The 10,383-nt window shown below is 42.0% G+C and overlaps 1 pseudogene; it reads left to right on the top strand.

The window, feature by feature from the left end:
• The first annotated feature begins 10,041 nt into the window (after positions 1-10,041).
• On the top strand, positions 10,042-10,160 carry LOC136655048 (5S ribosomal RNA; annotated as a pseudogene).
• Positions 10,161-10,383: the final 223 nt, after the last annotated feature.

Genomic DNA, 10,383 nt, shown 5'->3' on the forward strand with positions numbered 1-10,383 from the left:
CTGGAATTGCTCCAAAGGTAAGGGAGAAGGGTCCCTTGCATGCCATGATGAGGCTCCCTGCAAAACTTCATGCTTTGCACCCCCTCTAGCTACACCATTGAGTTTTTCTACTAATATGCACCCTATGACTTAGACCATACTAAGCCAGGGTCTATGATTATACTGAATTCATTGTTTAACGAAGCTGCAGGAGAACCATCCCTGCAGCATTTTGATCTCAACAGGCAGCATGTACCAGTTAGACTACTGTCATGAGCAGATGCAGAAGCCCTCATAGGCTGTGGCAGGTGGCAGATGTGGAAGTCCTCATAACTCTTTTTGGCAAACTGTTGAACCACCTAGGAGGAGGACTGGCTTAATAAGAATCAACATATAAACAGTGAGTTGATCCACTTCTATCATCCATGGAAGGACAAAGTAGAAGAAACAATCAAGACACTCTGGCTTCCCACTGAATGAATGAATGAATGAATGAATGAATGAATGAAGAGGCTTTGGCTACAATCCTATGCACACTTTCCTGGGAGCAAGCTCCATTGAACATTGGGATTTACTTTTGAGTAGACCCGCTTAGGATTGGGCTGTTAGCCTCTCTACCTCACTCACAAACTGGCTTGGGGATCGTTGGAAACTGCTTTCCTCTTTATTTACAGTAATGCTTTTGCTAACGCAGCTTCCTTTAGTGCTGGTTTGTTAAAGCACCCTGTGTCCTGGCATCATTAACAGCCATTTTAACCAATGGGAACAGTGCATTCTCAGGCAATCAGCACCTGGTTTTTGCTTATTAGATAAATGATGTCTCCAACAGCACTGTTTTATGCAGAGCACAACTTCTGGGGAATGTATCTGCCTTGCTATTCAAGGTATTGCTGTATTTATTTAGGAAATTTATACCCTGCTTCCCAGTATAAACTCTCAGTGTGCCTTTCTTCCCTTCCCACCAATTTTCCTCTCCCCCCTCCCAAAACTATCAAAATCCTCTAGCTATGAATCTAATCCCAGCTGCTATCTAAAAGAGAGAAGTTGAAACTTTGGTCTAAGGTATTATGGCATTTTTGTATTTTCTTACAGATGGCTATTTTTTTCATAATGGGTATATTTTTCAATAAACAGTTAAAAGAAAATATGCCTGTCTAGAACAGGTAAGTAATTAAAACTATTAACTATAGAGTCAAACCCATAGAGCAGTGCATTGCCAACTAGAGACAAAAGCAGGGCCAGGCAAGTCCAAACATGCAATATTTTATTAAATCTTAGAGTACTGAAGTAAGTGAAGTGTCTGATGAAAGACGCAAGGGAGGGAGTTAAATTTGGCACAGCTGATAAAAAATGTGTATGGCGCTCTCTCTCGCTCTGTGTGTGTGTGTGTGTGTGTTACTGACCAAAGATTTTTTTTAATGTATTCTAAACAAGGCAGAGTAAATTATTTGAACAGCATCTCAGTATAGGCTGTTGTTGTTCACATTTTTATTGTGGGGCTCTAGAATTTCTACAGGGTGACAAATGCTCATCTATACCCAGATGGTGATGCCAGTTTTTAACTTCTCTTCAAAGGAAAGAGTTCACACTACCCAATGCAAAACCCGAGCTGATTTTGGAAGTGTTATTCTGAAACACCTGTAGAAAATTTCAGAGGAAATAGCAAGGCTGTTGTACTGAGTTTGCTGAAATTTGGGGCTAGGTTCATGATGTTACCACTGGCTTCCACATAGAGGGAAACTCCAAGTGAATTTGGAGAGTTCCCATTTTGATACTTTATCTTTCGGCCGTTCACATGGGAGCATTCAGGGTTTAACTCTGAGGGCCGTGAGGCCTGTGATTGGGACTTGGATATCTGATATGGCTCCCATCCAGATAAACCTGTCTCACATTTTAGTTATGGTGAGAACCTATATGTAGCGCAACTATCAAAGATATGGTTAGCAGGCATACAGGTTAGCACCTTGTCAGGAATGATGCCCAAGCTTTAGTGCAAGAGTGTGGCATTGGCCCCTTCTCACAAGGCCATTAGGCATCAAATAAAGATGATTTTGTTCTAACTAATTAATTTTGTTGTGTACAGTATTACTCTCATGTTGGCTACTGTTGCATTTTCTTGTTTTAATGTTTCTACAGACCTAAAAAACCTTCCTTGCAGCATAATCCTATGCATGTCTAATTGAGGAGTAAGTCTCTCTGACATCAATAGGGCTTACTCCCAGGAAAACTGTGCATAAGTGCACCATTTAATTAAATTTTAAAAAAATCTAATATACCATATAAGAAGTATTGTGGTTTAATTATATGGTAAGATTTGGAATAGTACTTTGCATGTCTAATATTATATGAAGATCTTTTTATTGGTATTAATTATAAAAGGATCTGCCTCTTTTCCCCTGTGAATGAGTTAAGTAAGACCCCCAAAATATTAAGGGCCACTGGGGCCAAATTTAATGTCAGATGACCCAAGCCACTGTCTAGGGTAGGGATGTCAAATTCATTTCATGCAGTGGGCTGAAATAGCATTCATTATGCCTGCTAAGGGTCAGAAATGATGTCATTAAACAGGAAGTGATGTCATTAAGCTGGTCATGACCAGAAATAAGCACTTTTTTTTCTCACTTAGGAACTCAACAGCTGCAAATGAAACAATAAAAAATCTTGACTCAAGATATGCAAAAGCCCAATTATCACATGGGCTGCACTTTGAGCAGTGACACTTCAACACACCTGAACAGTTGAGAGCAGTTGGTCATGGTGCTGAGCCTGAGGGCAGGAAAAAGAGCTTCTGCGGGCCGCGTCCGGCCCCCGGGCCTTATGTTTGACACCCCTGGACTAGAGGTTTATGCTTAGCTGTGGACTGCCAGTTATTCTTTAAATTCAAAAACTTCTCTAAGATTGTAGAAAATTTTTTTTAGTTGCTTAAATATAGCATTAATAAATCCTGCTTTACAGATCTATGCAGTTGTTAAAGGGTCTACATATACAATTTTTTAAAAAATACAAAGTATTCACAATATTTCAAAGCATCCCAAAATGGAGTGGGCCACTACAGGTGCTCCTCTCTCATGGAGCATTACTTGGTCCTGGATCAGCCCTAAGGGTCACTTACCTACAGCTGAGTGAGTAACAAACCCTGACAGTAGCATTCTAATCCATTGATAACAGTCAGAGAGCAAGTATATTTTCAGGACAGCATTTTTTTCAGGCTTAGGAATATGTTTCCACATGAACCATGTTTGCCGTGTCAGTACATGTCCATGTACTCCATTTGACCTTTTGTTTTGATTCATGGATATAGCGTGCATCTATATTTACTGTAATTACATTATACAATGGACAATAATATTTGCTTTAGAAGGGCCAGATTCCACAGCTGACTGTGTGGGTGGGGGCACTCCTTCACCTGTTAAAAGCCAGTTAACATCCTTGTTAAGACGAAAAAACATGAAACTCCTGGTCTTTGCCACAAGAGCCTCTTTTTAAAAAGAAACCTCATATTTGCTGGCCCTGGGTGAGATCCAAAGGACTGTCACAGGAAGGATGGGGCCAATGTTACAAGTTTGTACTGGCCCCTGAGAAATGACACTGGGGCACTACATTTGTGCTAGGGAAGCATTTCTCAAACTCAGTTGGGATCCACTTGATGGGTCGTGACCCAGTTTTTGGTGGGTCCCAGAGAGCCTCCAATGAAAACATGAGTAATTATCTCAAGCCCTGAGGCTATTCAAAAATCAAATAGCTGCTAACTACCCTGCAAAGAGCTCCGCTCCTGCAGTTTGCAAGCTTGTGTAAATATAAGGAAATAAATGTTTGAGCATCTTTTTTTCTTGTTTTCTTTTTCCCAAATCTGTCAATGACAGGTGATGGAGGCAAGTGAAGGCTGGGTAAAATAACCAAACCCCTCAAGCCTTGGGGCTGTTCATTACGGCTGCCTCATTTCAAGAAATGGATCAAGTTTCTTGCAAAAATAAATAAATAAGCAGCAACTGTTACCCTGCACATGCCCAATCTCGTCTGATCTCGGAAGCTAAGCAGGGTCAGGCCTGGTTAGTACTTGGATGGGAGACCGCTTGGGAATACCAAGTGCTGTAGGCTTATACCACAATCTTTCGAGACTGAAGGTTGCCAACCAAATAAATAAAACATTACTTGTAAATAAATAAATAAATAAATAATTTCTTTCCAGATCACCTTGTTTTTAAAGTCCTGTAAAGCTAGGTGAGTCCTGATGGAATGTCATTTTAAAAAGTGGATCCTGGTGCTAAAAAGTTTGAGAAGCACTGTGCTAGGGTATGGGCCAGTTCCTACTCAATGGGCATTGCCCAAGAGAGTGCATCAGGAGCATTCAAACTTACCATTGGACTCACAGTCATGAAGCATTCTTGTAGAGGCACCCTTGACTGAATTTGGCGCCTCCAAAAATAAAGGACCACCCTGACCACCCAGATCTTCATGATCATAGCAACATGGGGTTTTTTGAGCCATCACAACCACATAAACTGTACAAGCTGAGGAAAAATAGTAGCAGATCCCAGAATGAAAGAAAAAAAGAAGAAGTGAACAAGTGCACCCTTAATTTGTGGTTTCAGTAACTCCAATGTGTCGTTACTGAATTGACCCCTTTGACACCCCAGGAGTCACGTAAGATGAGATACGGACAAAGTCTGCAAGTCTCAGGCCTGTGTGAAATCTTTGGATGCTGGAACATTAGCCTCAAAGAAAAAATGAGCATGGCAAGCACAGCTGATTCAGCTAAGGGGTCACCTGATGCAGCTTGTGTCAGCGGCAGACGGTAGGGGTAAGGGGGTGGTGGATTTGGGGTGCCCTTCACCCCAAGTCTTCTGCCACCTCCCTCCAGTCTGCCTTGGATGGGAGCTGCATTGATCGACTTGCACTCTGTTGTGTGATTTTGCAAACCCCAGAGTGTGGGACTTATGGTTTTATTTACAGGGACTGCAGGCCCTTTAAATAAAACTGGAAATCCTGCCAAGATTGTGAGAACTGCACAATGGAGTACTGTAAGTGACTTTATCAGCAAAAGGTGGCAGCGGTGGATGTGAGACAGTGTCAGATTGGGCCACCAGTCAAACCGCCTCTGATGGCAAACTGCCTTTGTTCCTTACATGCCTCTCTAGTGTGCCCCAGTGGCCCTTGGGAAATGAACTTTTTTCCCATGTGTGCCTTCTATTGCGATACATTTCCAAAGATCCAGAATTTTCTACTAGGCATTCAAAATAAGCATGATGGAGAAGGAAGGGATCCCTTTGCAGGTTCTCTCCTGGACAAGTCAGATCTGTTGGAAGAGAAGGGGGAGGTGGTTTGCAAATTGCGGAACTTCCAAATGAAGGATTAGGGCAGAAAATAATCTGATACTTTGGGGATTGGAGTGGAAAATAGGGTTGGGATTGGGACGAAAAATAATCTGATACTCTTTCTGATACTTTGCAAGCATCTTCATTTATTTGCCAAGCCAAACCAGTGGCTTCTGATCTTAGGCACATGAGAAGTAACTTCAACTGGACCTACGCAAACAAAACAATCCTTTGAGAGGCAGAGTGGCTTGGGTTTGACGATGTGTATATGGGGAAGATCTCTGGCAGTTTTCCTAGCATGAACTCCAACACACTGAACACCAGCCCCGAAATGTCCTTAGCATTGGTTTTCAAAGGAAAATACAACAGCCCCAAGACAGATGTGCCACAACTATTTATGGTTCAAAAGAACAGAACAAGTTTGGTGAGAATTTAAAACACTACAAACACCAAGAAATGTTCTAAGAGGCGATAGGCATGTTCCAAAGGTGTTTTATACAATCTTCTGGCTCAGAGCCCAGAACTCAGTTGGAACAGCTGTGTGCCGTATCAGGCAACTAGGCTTTGAACTTGAAGGAACCTATGATTATATCTAAATAGTAGAAAGGTATATGAATGAGCTCTAGGAGCCTCCCATCGATGTCATCTTCCTACCACTCTACTTTTGAGTTGTCAATAGCAACACTACTGCTGTGAAGAAAGGCAGTAGATTCAACAAGGAACACTACTGGGTTCTGTTCTTGTGGTACATTCCACTTTGGAATTATTATTTTTTAAGTTTTGCTTTATTGCTGCTTGGGATAGTTAAGACCAAATTAGATGAGATGACAGAGATCTGTGATTGGACTGCCTGTCTCTTTTCCACAAATAACTGCTGCAGAAAAGGTGTGGGGTGGTGGATTGGGACCACAGTGGAAGGAATGGACGTCGTTTATTTGAAAAAGTGTACCCTACCAACTCCTCTTCAGTGAGGTGCTGGAGGTGGCCAGGGTTAAAATCAAAATGAAATGAAAATAAAACACCATTTTTATTGTTTTACAACAATAAAACAACAAAAATCTTTGGGGACCCCCCCTCAAATAATAACATCTAAATAGAGACAAACAGCACTCCAAACAAAGTCCTACCAAAACAAAAATGTCTTCAGGGGACAGCAGAAAATCAAGGCTAGACAGAACTCTTGGAACAGAATATCCACATTCTGTGTGCCACAAATGAAGACCTTTTCCCTTGTTTTTGTTTAACCACATCCCCCAGTGTTTGTTTGCTAAAATATAAGGAGACAGGAGATCTTACCATGGAATCCCATCATCCCATCTGGGTAAGTCACTACACTTCAGGAGAGCCAGGCAATCAGATATTATGTTATGTTGTTATAATACTTCATCACAGCCTATGCTGGACTGGTTATGTTCTGTAAATTGGTACCTAGCCAAGATCTTAGGAATCACAGAGGTAATGTGTAGGATTTTAGCTGTTTGAAATACAGCTGTTTTCTGGAGCTACTGTAATTTGCTCAAGGCCAAGAATATCAGGATGTTTCTTTACACCTCTAGCTACTGCTCCGACCCTCTTCTGTCAGAGATGCCCAAGTTCTACGCACATATCTAGAGCTTGATATTTTGAGATGTTCTTCTGCTCTTTGTCTTTGATTCTGTTGTCTCCTGGGATTTGCAATATTGATGATCCAAACTTGATTTTTTCCTTTCTCAACTACTGTTATATCTCCTGTATTGTGTTCTAGGTGCTTATCTCTCTGTAAATCTGAAGTCTAAAAGAATCCTTGCTTGATCATTCTTGTCAGATTTATGACCCCACGCGTTTTGGTATGAAGGTAATTTGTATTATTTGCAAATATTCGAACAAACCTAAGCTGCAATTCTGTCATGATGCTGTCGTCGTCGTCGTCGTCGTCGTCGTCGTCGTCGTCGTCGTCGTCGTCGTCGTCGTCGTCGTCATCATCATCATCATCATCACATAGCGCAGTGGTACAGCACATGCTTTGCACTGAAAATGTTACAAGTTCAGTCCTTGGCCAGATAGATGTGGGACAGTCTGTAAGCATGATATGAACCCATCTGTGTTCAGCAGCATCTGACCACAAGTGTGAACTACCTGTTAACACCATTGGTTCAAAGAAATGAAAGAGAATTTTCTGCTTAACCAATCAAGAAACATCCCCTTGAGTAGGCATAACAAACAAACAAATCCAGTCGCTTCCCAAAAATTCTAATGACAAATCCCAACCCCAAACTTCAAATATTAAATGATGGGGTCAAATGTCAAAATAAAAACCAGAATTACAAAATGTGAAAACATGTCAGTTCAGTAGTTCTGAATTTTCATTTCAAACTTCCAACATGTATTCTGAACTACGTACAGATGCACTGAAAGGCATGTCCATAAAATTTATGACCATATGAAACTACCTTAACTTGAGTTAGATGATTGCTCCATGCAGTTCAGTATTATCTATGCGGTCTGGCAACAGTTCTCCAGGGCTTCAGACAGAGATCTTTCCCAGTCCACCTAGAGATTGTTAGGGAATGAACCTGAGAACTTCTGCTGGTCATCCCCCCCCCCCAAAAAAAAAGGATGGAAGCAGAACGACACATTCACTGTCACAAGAGAATGAGCCTGCCTATGTAAACCGCCTTGAATAAAGTCTTGAATAAAGACCAAGAAAGACAGTATATAAATACCTGTTGTTGTTGTTGTTGTTGTTGTTATTATTATTATGAGGCTTCTCTCCTGCGTCAAACAGCAGCAGCTAAATCTACTTCCCTCCCCCATGCTGCAACCCCAATCTGGATTGGGATCCCCCACAGTTGCTATTTGGGAAAGGGAGGGAGCAAGCACACCTGGGCCAACCATTTGCTTGTTGTCATGTATCGTTTGCCTCTGAGGTAATATAACGATACTGCCCTAAGGTGCTTGCAGAGGTCGAAGACAGAACCTTAAACACTGCGGGTGAAGCAACACAAGCTGCTTGGCTATTATTGGGGCCTCTAGAAATGTTGCGACACCGTTGGGTGACAGCCAAAGACTCTCAGCAAACTGACATGCCAAGATTTACACAGGATGGTAAGCACGGGTGCTTATTTTTTTGTCGTCTTGTAGTTCATCAGCGTCATACAGCTGTTGGCTCCGTTTGCAAATGTGTCAGCTCTTGGAATAACAACAATTGATGTCGGAGAGGTGCAGTGCCAGAAGATAAGAGTTTTGCAGAGAAAAATCATAAAGACTTGTGGGCAAACATTCTGTGGCAGTCACCTATGATCTATTCATTTTGATGCTAATGTACCTCATCCTTCAGGTACCAGGTAGATAACAATGCATTTAAAAGATAGAGAAAAATCAAATACGTGACACATTAACAAAAAGCTTTCACAGTGTTTTAGGTGCAGGCAGGTTTATTATGTGTAAGGTGCCAAGTAGGGCATCATGAACTCGTTCTCCCTGCTATCAGTCTTCAGTTCCTTTCCCCCAAACTACCCAAGTGCTGTTCCCCCCAGGAAAACATCATCATAAGAACATAAGAACATAAGAACAGCCCCACTGGATCAGGCCATAGGCCCATCTAGTCCAGCTTCCTGTATCTCACAGCGGCCCACCAAATGCCCCAGGGAGCACACCAGATAACAAGAGACCTCATCCTGGTGCCCTCCCTTGCATCTGGCATTCTGACATAACCCATTTCTAAAATGGGCATCCTCAAAAAAGGCACCCTCTAAGACGCAATGCTGAACAGGATGACCTAGCCTGGAAGTAGCCTGCAGGGTCAAGTGGCCTTCTCCAACCCATGCCTCCAAGATAGCCTGATGGTCTGATCCAGGCTCTCCTGTCTTGTCCTGCCACTGACTTGGCTGCCTGGCACTTGAACTCAGGTTGGCCCTGACTATGCCTATGCTTCCTCCTGTCTTTAATTTAAAAGGCCAAGCATGAAGGATTACACCTGCACCCCAAGTCACCATTCTCTAGACCTGAAAAGAAGCACCCCCCCAAAAAAAAACTTCACTGACTATGTCTCCTTTTAATAGCTTACATAATTTATAAAAAGAAGAGAAAAGAAAGCAGTTAGTGGACAAAAAAAGTTAATGGGTCAACAGAAGCACTCCAGTTGTGTTAAGATTACTATATAGATTATTTTTTTTCCAATATTCAAACCCACAAAAATGAGGAAACGCACACTAAGCCATTAAAAATTCTTTGTTCAACAATCAATATGCATTACAGACATCACTGTGGTTTGTACAAAATCCATCTTTGAGCACAACTCCCAGGCCCATCCATTACACGCGTCCTAAGAATTATATTACTGTGTATTAGGGATGTGCAAAGGAACACATGTTTTTTTGTTTTGTTTTGTTGCTCCATTTGCTTTCATCATTCACTTGGTTACTGGTTTATTATGGGCACCATTCATTCCATCATGAATCATGGTCAGTTTTGTTACCCCCAACCATTGTCGTAACAGGGAGCTTTCTTGGCAGCCCAGTAAAGTGGCAAGCTTCTTTCCTTTTTAACCTGTAAACGATATGTTATGTTGTACGCTCCATGTGTTGAACAATGTGTGCATGTAATTTTCTCCTTAGACAACAGGACAGCCATAGGGCCCTCCAATTTGAATTTGGGCCACAGCAAGAGCAAGAAGTGATCCCAACTCTTTCCGTCATGCTATGACTTTGATTCAAATCACCACCCAAACCCGCTGTTAGCCAAGGAGGGGAAAATTTGTGTACAAAATTTTTGTGGAAAGGTTACCCTGCACATGCCTGATCTCGTCTGATCTTGGAAGCTAAGCAGGGTCAGGCCTGGTTAGTACTTGGATGGGAGCCCACCTGGGAATACCGGGTGCTGTAGGCTTATACCATAGTCTTTCAAGACTGAAGGTTGCCAACCATTATTATTTTTCAAGCCACTATGATCTTGCCCCTAAAGGGTACCACTATATGCACACTACGCCTCACAAACACCAAGTATTCATCTCAAGTCAGAGACCAGGTGTAGCTGATGCTGTTGCCTATTCCTTCTTAATCTCTCTGTGTTGCTCCCTCATTCTCACAGACAGATGTCACTCAGATGAGAA

This window comes from Tiliqua scincoides, chromosome 5 (genome assembly GCF_035046505.1).
Source record: "Tiliqua scincoides isolate rTilSci1 chromosome 5, rTilSci1.hap2, whole genome shotgun sequence".
Taxonomy (NCBI): domain Eukaryota; kingdom Metazoa; phylum Chordata; class Lepidosauria; order Squamata; family Scincidae; genus Tiliqua; species Tiliqua scincoides.